The sequence below is a fragment of the Phodopus roborovskii genome, unplaced genomic scaffold (genome assembly GCF_943737965.1).
Source record: "Phodopus roborovskii unplaced genomic scaffold, PHOROB, whole genome shotgun sequence".
Classification (NCBI taxonomy): domain Eukaryota; kingdom Metazoa; phylum Chordata; class Mammalia; order Rodentia; family Cricetidae; genus Phodopus; species Phodopus roborovskii.
In genome coordinates this window covers 28,136,482-28,148,977 of record NW_026126540.1, presented here as the reverse complement: position 1 = coordinate 28,148,977, position 12,496 = coordinate 28,136,482, and positions in this window count along the sequence as shown.

Sequence of the window (12,496 nt, the reverse complement as noted above, 5' to 3'; positions counted from 1 at the left end):
ATGCACTCTAGTTCTCAAGGGATTGCAGAGTTGTGCTCTTCCTGAAAAGCCACCCATGTGTGGGGATTACAAGTGTGTGTCACCACACCTGTGGAAAGCTGTGTCATACTGGTGTCCTTTGAGTCCCACCTCATGAAGGTGATAGAGCTGCTGTAATAGAATTCTAAAGAGTGTCATTTTCTTAAAGGTCTAGAGGCCAGAAGAACAAGATAAAGATATTGTTAGGGTTGGGCCCTCTCAGGCCTCTGTCCTTGGCTTCCATGGTGGCTTCCTTCTCCATTGTGTCCTCAAATGACCTTTTTTTCCTCCAGTGTGAGCGTACCCCATCTTTTAAAAGGGACGTCAGCGGTACTAGAAAGGGAAGGTGGAAGCAAACATCAGAGCTGATTAGAGTAAACTAGGTAGGGTAAGAAATTCAAGGGGAGCTATAAAAACCAGCCCTTGTAGAGGAGCAGACAGGCCCTGCAGATGGCCGGAGTGTGCCATGTGAGAACAAACAAGGACCAGGGAAGAAGTGTGTGGCAGCCAGGAAATGAATGCTCCCTACATCCCAGTGTCTATTCCAAGGAATCAACCTGTGGTTGCTTATTTAAAGCAATTCAACGATTTTTCTTTTTGCCAGTGATTAGTAGGAGGAAAGGATTGAATGTATGCTCAACTCAACAAGGAACCTTTTTTGAGGGGCCTCACTGCGTAGTATAGGCCGACCTTGGACTTCAGGATCCACCTGTATGTTCCTGCTTCCCAGCTGCTGGGCTTAAAGACATGTACCACAACACCCAGCTTCAACAGGGAACCTTAATTTGTACCCAGTTGGGGAAACTAAGGAACAAGCTAGAAATGCCCAAACTTGGGTACCAAAACCAGAGTAGGAGAGGTTAAGAAGTTATGAAAGTCACTTAAAACAGAGTGGTTCCTATAACAGGAGCCTATAATAACCATAGCTGTGTGGAGCTAACAATGTATGGTTTTCTATCCACTTCCCCATGGCATTCTACTCTGGATAAATTACATTAGGAAGGACCAGCGTTAAACCTAGATCTACCTAGCTTTAAATCCCAGGGAACCCCTTGCTATGGGAGGATATAGGTGAAGATGGCAGTACCCTTGATGGAGACAAGTGACATACCAAATGGATGTGAAATCTCCAGAACACAGAGTCTGGAGCATGGATGTCCACTCCACAAAAGCCATTAGCCCTGCCCGCCAGTGGGAAACCCAACACAATGGCGTTCTTCCAGAGCCTTGCTATGGATTTTTTTTTTCTTTGCTGGAGGAAAGCTAGGACTGGAGAATACTCAGACACCACTATTATCAGACAAGGCCAGGGGACCTCCATCCACTTACTCCTGATAGTCTCTGCAAAGCTAACCTTAGCCCATGGGCACAATGGGTGCCTTGGTTCCCAGTGAACCACTCAGATAATGCTGAGACACAGTCTGACCAGGGAGTATCATGTCTGTCTGAGTATCAAAAGAATAGCTGAGCTTCAAGGCTGAGCTGGAGTTCTCAACATAGTCCCTACCAGAACGCGTGGGCTCTAAATGGAAGCCAGCAACCTGGGACCTGAAGAGCATAAGAATGGAGAAGCTGGAGAGAACAGAGAACTACTTTATACACTGATATCTGGCCCGTATGTGGACTGTGGTCACCAAGGAGTACTTAGGGAACAGGGCTGCTCAACTTGAGAGCATCATCAAATTTCCGGAAGATTTGATCAAGGAAGTAGGATAAGCATGGACTCTGCCTATAGGTGGGAAAATGTGGGCTGTGGTCCTCAGTGGTTTCAGGAAAGACAGCCCAAGGGCTGCCTTCTTCACCTATGTAATAGTCTGGGTGTAGCAGGACTTTTAAATGAGCATGGTATCTGCTACCATTAGTCATAAGTACCTAGGCTCACATTCATCTTATCTAACAGTAATTAGAAATCAATTGTGTGATCAGAATTACAGAGATAGCAAAGCCTCTCCCTGCGGGCACCTATATAAACACCTGCTCCGGGAGGCAGTTTTTCTGAAAGGTAAAAGCTCACAAGCCAGCTAGTGAATAATATTTAACCTAGTCAATGAGCCTGCAGAAGGGTCCTCGATTATATAACCCAGGACAGAACCATGAGTGAACAAACTGCCTGCTTCACTAAGGCAGAAGGGGGTAGGGGAGCAGGGTCTATCTGGCAACTTTCAATCTAGACCTGATTCACCTTGGCTGACCTCCACGCTTGTTATAAAACCTGAGCACTTCAGCGAAATCCCAGGAGGTTTAGCCAGGTGTATCAGCCCACATGTACCTGAGAAGGTGGTCACTCCTGCATCCGCACATACCTCTGTGACCCCGAAGAACAGAAGTTGCCAGACTTCTGTTAGAAAAAATATATAGTTGGTGGAGAATGTGGGGCTAAGTCCAAAATTGCAGACAGGCCGTGAATTCCCTCTTTAGCAACCCTGGCAAAGGGCTTCCCGCCCAGACAACCACATTCATCTCTGTCAGAGCCCAGCACAAGCCGCTTCTGCAAACAGCATTAAAGAAATCGTGTTGTGGAGCTGGAGAGATGGCTCAGCACTTGCTGCCTTTGCAGAGGGCCAGAGTTCAGTCCCAGCAGCCACATGATGGCTCCTAACCTTCTGTGATTGAACTAAGGTCTTCTGAGCCCGCTGGGCACTGGGCACATATGCAGTGCATGTACATGCATTCAGGGAAAACACTCATACACACAACATAAATAAACTTGAAAGAAAAGAAAAGAAACAAAGAAACCATACTGTAGCTCAGCTGATACTGACAACAGTGTCTGGCAGGCAAGACCCAAAAGCACTTCAATTTCATCCTTCAAAAAAATGATTCGCTCCAGCACATCTTACAATTTTGATGCAGGTGGCAGATCTTAGGCCACCAGAGCTTCGGCTTTGAAAAGCTACACCTGTGGAAATTCAACCAGTCAAGTATATTTACATGATTTATACCAAAAGAGAAGGAAAAGCAAGGCCCTAAAATACCGATTTGCTAGCTGTACCTCCCCATTGTGACAGCTGCTGTCTGGACTTAGCTGGGGATAGATCTAAAATGCAGGGGATTCATGGAGGCATTCCACTGAGAATTACCTAGAGAAAAGTGATAACAAGACCCAGTGAGTAATTTCATTTCTCTTTTATGATAAAGAATAAAATTTCTTATATCAAAGGTCATTTGATATTTGATGTGCTGGTACCTAGCATCTTCCCTACCCCAGGCTCCATACTATTTGTACTATATGGATGGCAGGACTCCAGTCTGGGAGTTCAATGCCTGCTATACTTTGATTGCTTTCCTGAGAGTTTCAGGAGCTAGGAGAGATGGAGTCAAAGTTGTATGAGAAAACTAAAAAAATGGAACTGGTACCCAAAATAGCTGAAGCCTGCTGGAGGTCATCTGTAACGAGGGTTTCCCCCCAAAGCAGCACAGCACTTGTTTTGTCTTCTTGGTGCAGGATCTCACACAGCCCCGACTTAAAATTTACCTTCCACTTCAGATTCTCTTGCTTCTACCTGAGTAGCAATCATAGGTGTATACCACCACACTTGGTTTATGTGGGGCTGGGGACCAGGCCCTGGGGCGTGTGTATGCTGGGTTGGTATACTGGCATACTACCCAATCCCTGAACTTGCATTTCTACCCACTTAAAATTTCCATATGCCTGGCCTATTAGCAGAGTCCTTTCGCCTCTAGATAAACTTTCTGATCAGTGCTCACCGGTAAGCCTCTAAAAACATCAACCAAAAAACAAAAGGCTAGACTCCGGCTCATGCACCAAGCACGCATTGCTCTTTCAGAGGACCCAACTTCTATTTACCACATTACCCTCTATTGCTCCTCCAGAAATACAAAGCTGGGCTCTGCATGCCCACCCACACCCAGTCTGCCCTTTGCTCATGCAACATGCTCTGCCTGGGTTACCTTCCTCAGTGCTGAGTATTCATTCATAGGAGATGCTAAGTAAACATTTTTTCCATGTGAATGAATACAAGACCTTCCCAGGTCCAAGTCAATGTTCAAGTCCTTGCATGACTAGCATGCTCTGTAGGTTACCGATCCTCTTTAAGCATTCTTTTATGTTCATCAAGGTACATGTAGCTCATACAATGAGGCAGGTGTCAGGCTCAACCTAGATTAGGCAAGACACTGTCCCACCTCCAGAGAGCCCAGAATCCAGTGGAGAGTGTTACAAAACACACCTACTAACATGAATACAGCTGCTAGGATAGTGAATATGGGCTATTGTTTACTAAACATGTATTGAATCCTTTCTAGGCTACGTACTGTTTTCAAGTACTGATTGAAACCTAATGAGTCATTTCACATGGGGGTAAAAAGACTCTATCTAGATGGCGAAGTTGGTTTCACCCAGTTGGATGCACAGAGCCTGGACTCCAATGCGAGGTCTGGGTCCCTTCTACTTCCCAGCCTCAAGGGGTACGCTGTGCTGTGGGATCATGTAGACAGAGTGGGAGGAGCCAGACATCTCCTTCATGGAACAGTGGATAATTCAGAATCCCCTCAATGTATATACACAGAATGAAAGATGGGAAATGGGTCAGGCTAGACAGTGAAGCACATTGGGCCCAGGCCTGAAGATTACAGATGACATTTCAGTTGCTCCATCAGTGTCCCCATCAAGGTAAACTTAGTGTGGAGGAGGCAGAGCTCCTTGTGGTATTTTCATGCTCCAGAAGTATTCTGTACAAGCTGGTAGGATTCCCATGAGCTATTCCTGTTTGGGTTGGGGGCTGTTGTGTTCATTTTTAACTTTTGTCCATGGTGCCACCCAGCTTCCTGAATACAGTTACCTATTTCTGGCCAGGATCAGATGGTGGCTGTTTCAAACCTAGAGCAAATCTTACAGCAGCTATCAAGTAGGTAAGATGCCATCCTTCCCGCCTCTTATCACTGCCAGATGCCCTGTGTTCTCTGGAATCACACACATCACAAAGGAACTAAAGACCATCATGGTGTGGCATGTAAGATGCATGAACATTTAACTTTCCCAGCAGTAAGAAGTGGATCCCACCACACCCATGTGAGAAAAAAAAAAAAAAAAAAGAGGCTCGGAGAGCAGTGTACACATCAAACCTGGAGCACAGGCTTCAGTCCCAGTGGCTGTGCTCAACACACACACACACACACACACACACACACACACACACACGAAGGGTTTCTCTGTGCAGCCCTGACTATCCTGGCACTTACTCTGTAGACCAGGCTGTCCTTGAACTCAAAGGCCTGCCTGCCTCTGCCTTCCACATGCTGTGATTAAAGGTGTGCACCACCAGCAGCTAGCCATGCTCTTAACCACTTGTCTAGGATGCCAACCAGGCAAGAAGATTAAGGAGAGCTGGGTGGTCTCTCCTGAAGAACCAAGGGAAGCAATTATTGAGAGCTTGAGGGAAACCTGTGTATCTCCATCTTGCTACTCTTACCCATCTTTATGTAAAACTGAGTCATTTAACCAAAATGTAAGTGGAGAAGTCCATTTCCACATTCAGTCAGCCTGACAGTGTATCCAAGTTCCTTGGCCTCCTCTCCCAGGGAGTAATTGATGAAAACAACCATGGCCCAGCTCCCTTCCCTCTGTGCCAACTCCCATCCACCCAAACGTGTGAGCATCTATTCTGAGGCAAGAACTGTCCTAAGATCTGGGGCCACAACATGCAGCAAAGGTAGAGGTACCTCTCTCTGGAAGGTTAACGTCTGACTAAGTAAACAGTGATTTTTGATGTTATGGAGTAATGGGAGATAGTGATGAGATGGAGAGGGCTTGGTTTAGGAAGTCCTTCTTGGAAGGTAACATTTAAATTCATCCTTAAATCACAAGGTGGTCACCTTCAGAGCACAGCTTCCCCTTATATATGAAAGGGCCTCGGGAAAACATCAGTGTCAACTCTTTTTAGTGGTGGTGGTGGTGGGGAATATAGAGGCTCAAAGGCACTGAAAGACTCAGACAAGGTCTCCAGTAAACTTTATGGATGCTCCTTTCCATGGCACTGTTGGATAGACTCATCTGAAGAGCAGGTGTCTTGGATTTGAACTTTTTCAATTCCCTCAAACACATTCATGTTTACAATTTTATTTTCAAAACAACCCTTGGGAAATGATGTCCAACTTTCCTTCAACAAATAACAAAATGGAGGTAAGGAATGTTTCTAATGACTTGTCAAAAGTGGTTTAAGACCTTAAGCAACCCCAGACCTGTGCTCTCTCCCTTGGGTGAGCAGCAGCTGTATTCTAAGTGGTCTAGAAACATACAACAGCATCAACAAGTTCATATGACAGAAAGCACGCAAGAGTCGAAGATGGGAACAATTTGCTCTGCCATAACACACAAATTCAAAGTCCCCGAGTTGTTTGTACATGAAAGAATACTTGACTCTATGTCTAGACCCCCGCAGCCTGAGGCAGTCAGAGCCTGTGACTTATGGATGCAGGATGAAGTTTTCTACCCCAAACGCACCCTGAGAGTCTTCATAACTAAACCATGCAGATCAGCAGTCTTCAGAACTAGCAGGCCCCTAGGTAAAGGCCCTGAGGAAACAGAGTTCCTCCCAGACATGTCTACACACACAGAATCATCTGGGGGAACTTCAGAGTAACAAACATTTCAGGTTCACATAAGACATAGAGATTAAGAGATACTCCCAGAGGGAGACAGAGGGACCTGAATTTCCACTCAGCCAGCCCAGGAACCCATGGCTTTCCTCATGGCTAATCAATGGCCTAGGAGGTAAAGAGGCAGCTTTCTATTTGACTAGCAAATAGAAAGCTGGGTTAGGGTGGGCTGCCTGCCTTTGGAAGTCTTCCCGTATACCCAAAATGCTTAGGTAGCAAAGTCCCAGGAGAAACTTCTCAGTGGCCTATAAGGTCTCTCTCTCTCTCTCTCTCTCTCTCTCTCTCTCTCTCTCTCTCTCTCTCTGACTCTCCCTTGTCTCCCCCTCTCCCCTCTCTCTCCTTTTCTTTCCTCTCAGCTATGCATCAAATTTCCATACAACACCCCCCCCCCATCTCATAGAATCATAGAAGCCGAGGGAAGTGAGCAGCTCCCCAGTGTCTTTATGAAGTAAAGCCTGACCCTCACATTCGCCGGCACAGTCTGTTCCCCTTTAACCTGCCCTCCTGCCTCCAGCAAAGGCCCCAACCCCTCCCCACAGCCACTTGCTAGGAAAAAAAAAAAAAAAAGAAAAAGAAATGAGCATCTCCAGACCAGGTGGGAAGTTACAGAAGCCGATTCTTACCTAGGGAGAAGGAGCCACCCGGCCACTAGGATTCTCTCTGCTGTGAACACTACTAGTCTTGGAACTCACTGGACTTTGGACAAAGATTGATTTAAAAGCTGATGTATTTAACAGAGACGTGTGGTCTGGGTTCAAGTGACCTCTGTCCTGCTCCCTGCCAGCTGGAAACCCTCAAGATCCCTCACAGCCAAAAGAAGCCCTGCCCCCACCCAGGCTAACAATGTAGGAAGTAGGAGGGCTTCTTGTCTGTGTTCCCTAGGGACAACAAAGCTGGAGAGGAGAGGTGGGAAGGGCAGCTGAGGAGGAGGTACCTCTGCCTTTCCAGTTCTAGCCAATGAACAGAGGACTGGGTCACACCCAACCAATCCCCAATCCCAGTAAGACCCACTGTCCCTAGCCCAGGGTCAGAGTGGGGGCTCATCACCAGCCACCTTCCATACTCAGGTCATCTTGAGAGTAGGCTAATGCAACTCCTACCCAGAAATCTACCAACAGGCCAAAAAAAAAAAAAAAAAAAAAAAAAAAGCAACCCGTGACGGCAAAGCCCGTCCTCCTTCCAATGCCCTGGGAGCTCGCACTTGCCTGCTTTCTGAGGTCAGCAGCAAAGCTCAGCTTTTTTAATGCTCCCTCCTTTCTCCCGAAAGCTGATCTCTGTTCTCCAGCTACTGATACCCGTCTTCCTCTTCACACTCTTCAGTGTCTCAGGAAGGCGGCTGGGCAATGGATGGTATTTTCACAAGTTCCCCTGTGGGCCGGTGCTGCTCAACAGACCGCTAGCCTCAGCCAGGACATCAGCTGATCGCTTATCAACCGCACCCACACAAACCATCCTCACCTGGATTCTCAGCCCACACCTCTAATCCAGGGCAGGAGAGTGCTCACAGCGGTGAGGTGAGGCAAGCTCCAGGGTGTGGACTGGGTGGCCTCATCTTTCCTCCACTCAAGAAGAGCTAGCCATTCATCTTCCCTGGGTCTTGGTTTTGCCCTCAACCCACTTGTGACCTAAGCCAGTGGCGAAGAGGTTTAAACAGAAAGACATATCTGACTGCCTTCCATCTTTAGACTGTATTCTCTTCACCTTTAATGTGACTTTCAAAGCATTAGGGTAGGCTAGGGCGCTGTAGATTTAGGATCAGAACACCTGACTTTTCCAATTCCCAGATGTTTGATCTGGGTGAATTATCTTTCTTCCAGTGTTTTGGGTGGAACATAGAATCTCACACACACACGATAACAATCATAAAATGTTAATATCATACCTATAAGTGAGTCTGACATGATTAATGCAAGAACCATGTAAGTCCTTCATTGATTACATAGATCTAGGAGGTTTATCTCTTATATCCCTGCAAGGCCTTGCATTCATTACTCTCCAACCCTCATCATGTGACAAGATAGTCATCTTCTAGATAAGAAAGCTTAGATTCATCTGATTAATAACCCTGCCCAGAATCACCTGACCAGGGGGATAGAAGCACCTTGAACTCCGCCCCTGTCTTCTTAGTTGGAGAAGCTGAAATAATGTCCCCTTGGTTAAGAGACATTTCCTGGCTCCTTCGCCTTCCCCAGCTGTATTTGAGCGGGGGCAGGTGACAAACTTTGAGCTCTTCTAGAAGGTGTTCTCCATTGTTATAGAGACAGACCTGGGATTTCCTGCCTTACTTCCAACTTCAAGATTCTGTGATCCTAAATCTGCTGGGGGATTTTGTTTGTTTGTTTTTCAAGTCAGAGTTTCTCTGTGTAGCTTTGGCTGTCCTAAAACTCTATCTGTAGACCAGGCTGACGTCGAACTCAGAGATCCATCCACCTGCCTCTGCCTCCCCAGTGCTGGGACTAAAGGCATGTGCCACCACTGCCTGGCTAAATCTGCTGGGTTTTAGCACACGAGTGCTGTGGTCGCACACACACACACACACACACACACACACAACCTGCCCTTGAGACTATGCAGTATAAGCTCTGATTGATCTGTAGAACCCTGCAGGTAAGCTGTGAGCACGGGCTGTAGTTTAGGATATGAGGGTGGTTTTGTTTCTCAAGATTCAAGCCATGGAACCGAAGGCCTTACTTTATGGGGCTAATTCTCTGACCCCTGAGCCATAGCCCAGCCCTGGCTTTGGCATCAAAAAGATACATTGAAATCCTTAGTATGTTGTTAATGGTTTCTTTTCTTTGTTTGTTCTAGTTGGAGGCTTTATCTTTGGTCAGGGAGCATCTGTCTACCCCACGGAAAGGTAAAGAGACTCAACATTCTACAGTTACCCTGGTGTTTCCATTAAGGGATGAAGTCATGTCAGGAGCATCTCATCCCCGGCACCTCCACTCCCCACCCCTTGTCCAAGGCAGGTCTGTGACTAGGAATTGCCCAGAGAAATTTCTTTTTTCTTCCCAGAATCTGAGCCTAGATGGCCATTTTCTTGTTGGCTTCTTGATCTCTATCCCTGCTCCATTTTGTTCACAAACTCACCATGTTCCAGCACACTCCTGTATTTATATTATTTGATTCCTTTGTCTGTCCCACCATAATATCAATTCAAGGACACAGACTTGGGTTTTTAGATTTATATTTTGATCTTATTTATGTGTATGAGTGTTTTGCCTGTGTGTATGTCTACGTACCACATTCATACCTGGTACCAGGAAGTCTAGAATAGGACACCAGATCCCCTGGAACTCAAGTTACAGACAATTGTGACTGCCATGTAGGTACTGGGAATTGTTCCCAAGTCCTTTGGAAGAGCAGCCAGTGCTCTTAACTGCTCAGCCATCACTCCAGCTTCTAAGAGTTATATTTTTCTCATTTTGTCTCAAATGCCTGGAATATAATGAATGTAACAGGCCCCAGACCTTAGCACAACTGACTCCATGATGGAAGTACCATTCAGGCTGTAAAGCTGCATATAGACACCACCATCTGCCAAAACTAAAACAAGAGCCTATTAAAGACTGTATCATTCTGGGAAAATCTCAAAATGTGCAACTTTTCTTTTTAGCTTCTGGGATCCAGAACACCTGGTGTAGTTGGCAACCAGCTAATAAAGACTTTCCATTGGCTTAGACCCATGTCCCAGCAGTCTTCTCCGGTGAATACCCCACAACAATAAGACTACCATATCCTAAGATTTTAAGTAAATATGAATGAAACACTAAGTTAATCTTGTCAATAAGACTGGTTTATCCCCCTCACATGACAGTGTAGACTTAGGCCTCAGTTCTCTGCAGAGTCTTGGGTCTTAGGTACCCACAGAGGGCAGAGAAGGGCATCAGAGCTCCTAGAGCTGGGATTACAGAGGTTGTAAAATACCCTCCCCCACCAGCTTCTCCCCCTAGTGCCACCATTTGGGTACAAGGAACCAAAACTTTTAATCTTCTGCAAGAGCAGGACCCATTCTTGACAACTGAGCCATCTCACCAGCTTTTATAATCATCCACATCTAAAAAATGTTAGTGCAAAATGCTACCTCATATTTACGAGAGTCAGCCCTCTTGCTTCTGAGTGTACAGTGTACCAACACTCATGAAAATGGATGGGCTAGAAGTATGAGGTACTGACTCAGGACTTTCCAGATGTTTGGGGCACTATGAATGCCACTCTGCCTGCTAGTGTCTCAGTATCCTATGCAACTGGTTGGAAACACAAAGCTAAAAACACCTTCCACCATGTCCTAATACTTCCCTCACCAAGTCACATGCAGAGACTGGTAACTGTTATGCAGGTCATTAGGATGGGCAAGTGAAACTTCTCAAGACTGGCCTAACTGTCCTGGGGCCAGGTCCCCTGACTTTTCTCAGATTTCCCCAGAAGCTAGGGTTGATATTCTAGTATATTTAGAAAACTATTAAACATTGTTGAGCCAGAAATCCAAGAAAAGTGTAAGGATGTCAACACTCTTCAAATCTATCAGATAGATGACATATAATAGTTAGATGACATATAATAGATAGATGATAAATGATAGATAGATAGTAAATATAAATGATAGACAGACCGACAGATGATAGATATTGGCATTTCCAGTGGAAGCTCCCTCATGTCTTGGCAGAACCTGGATAAGCCAGTTTTACAAATAAAAATAAGGAAGGGGGCCAATGAGATGGCCCAGTGAGTAAAAGAGCTGCCACTCAAGCCCCATGACCTGAGTTCAATCCCTGTAACCCAGAAAAAGATGGAAGGAGAGAAACAACTCCACAAAGTGTCCTCTGACCTCCACATACATGCACACTTGCACATACACGCATGTGCGCACACACAGAGACAGACAAACATAAAATTATTTTTAAATGTCAGTACTAAGGAAGGGGTTTCTATGTCTGTATATCAAAACCATGTTGTAAATGGTGGCATTTACAACAATATGATTTGGGGACCAGGTAGGCAAACGGATAAATTAGAATGAAATAAACCAGAAAGCCCCAAACAAATCTAAACATATACAAATAGTTGATTCATGACCGAAAAAAATAAAGACAAAAAAGCTAGGCTGGAGATAAAGTGACTTAAGCAAGGACACCTCAAGCTCAAGACAGAGATGAGGCAGCCAAAGGCTTATGCCTCTGTTTCTACAGCCAGTGCTGCTTCCCATTCAAGTCAGCTTGGCCACAGGGGACCTGAGAAACCCCAATTTTTACTTCAACATTTGATCGTCCCACACTACATTTCTAGTAGCTCATTAACTTACTCCAACCCTGGCACTTTAGATCCTGCTGTCCTCTGTCCCTGTCCTGAGTCAACTTTATGACTGTCTCCCTTTGCCTCTTTGTGTTACTAGCCTCCTCAGACATGTATGGAAGCTGCCCATGCGGGCTGTGCACCTTTAGAAGAATTTATTAGGTCAGGGTCCAGATGCAGGACAGAGATAAATGTTTTACAGCTGTGTGGATGGATGGGTAGCCTGCAGGACAATGTCACTCCTCCTTGTAGTGGTATGCATTGAGGCCCCACGTGGTTACTGATCAGAATTCTCTAGGTTTTTTTTTTTTTTTTTTTTTTTAAAGAAACAGGCTTCAGGCCAGAGGGAGCTTGAGGACCCCTAGAGAGCTATGAGTTGGCAAAACTTGCTTATAAATTGGCTATGAAAGGTCTTTTTCTTTACCAGTGCTCTTAGTTGCTGAACCATCTCTCCAGCCCCATGAAGATTATTTTTATAGCCATTCCCTCTCCCTCTTCCTAGCTGAGAGGTCAGAATTCACAGCCTCCTTCCACCATAGGTAAACTATGGCATAGAGCAAGAGAATAG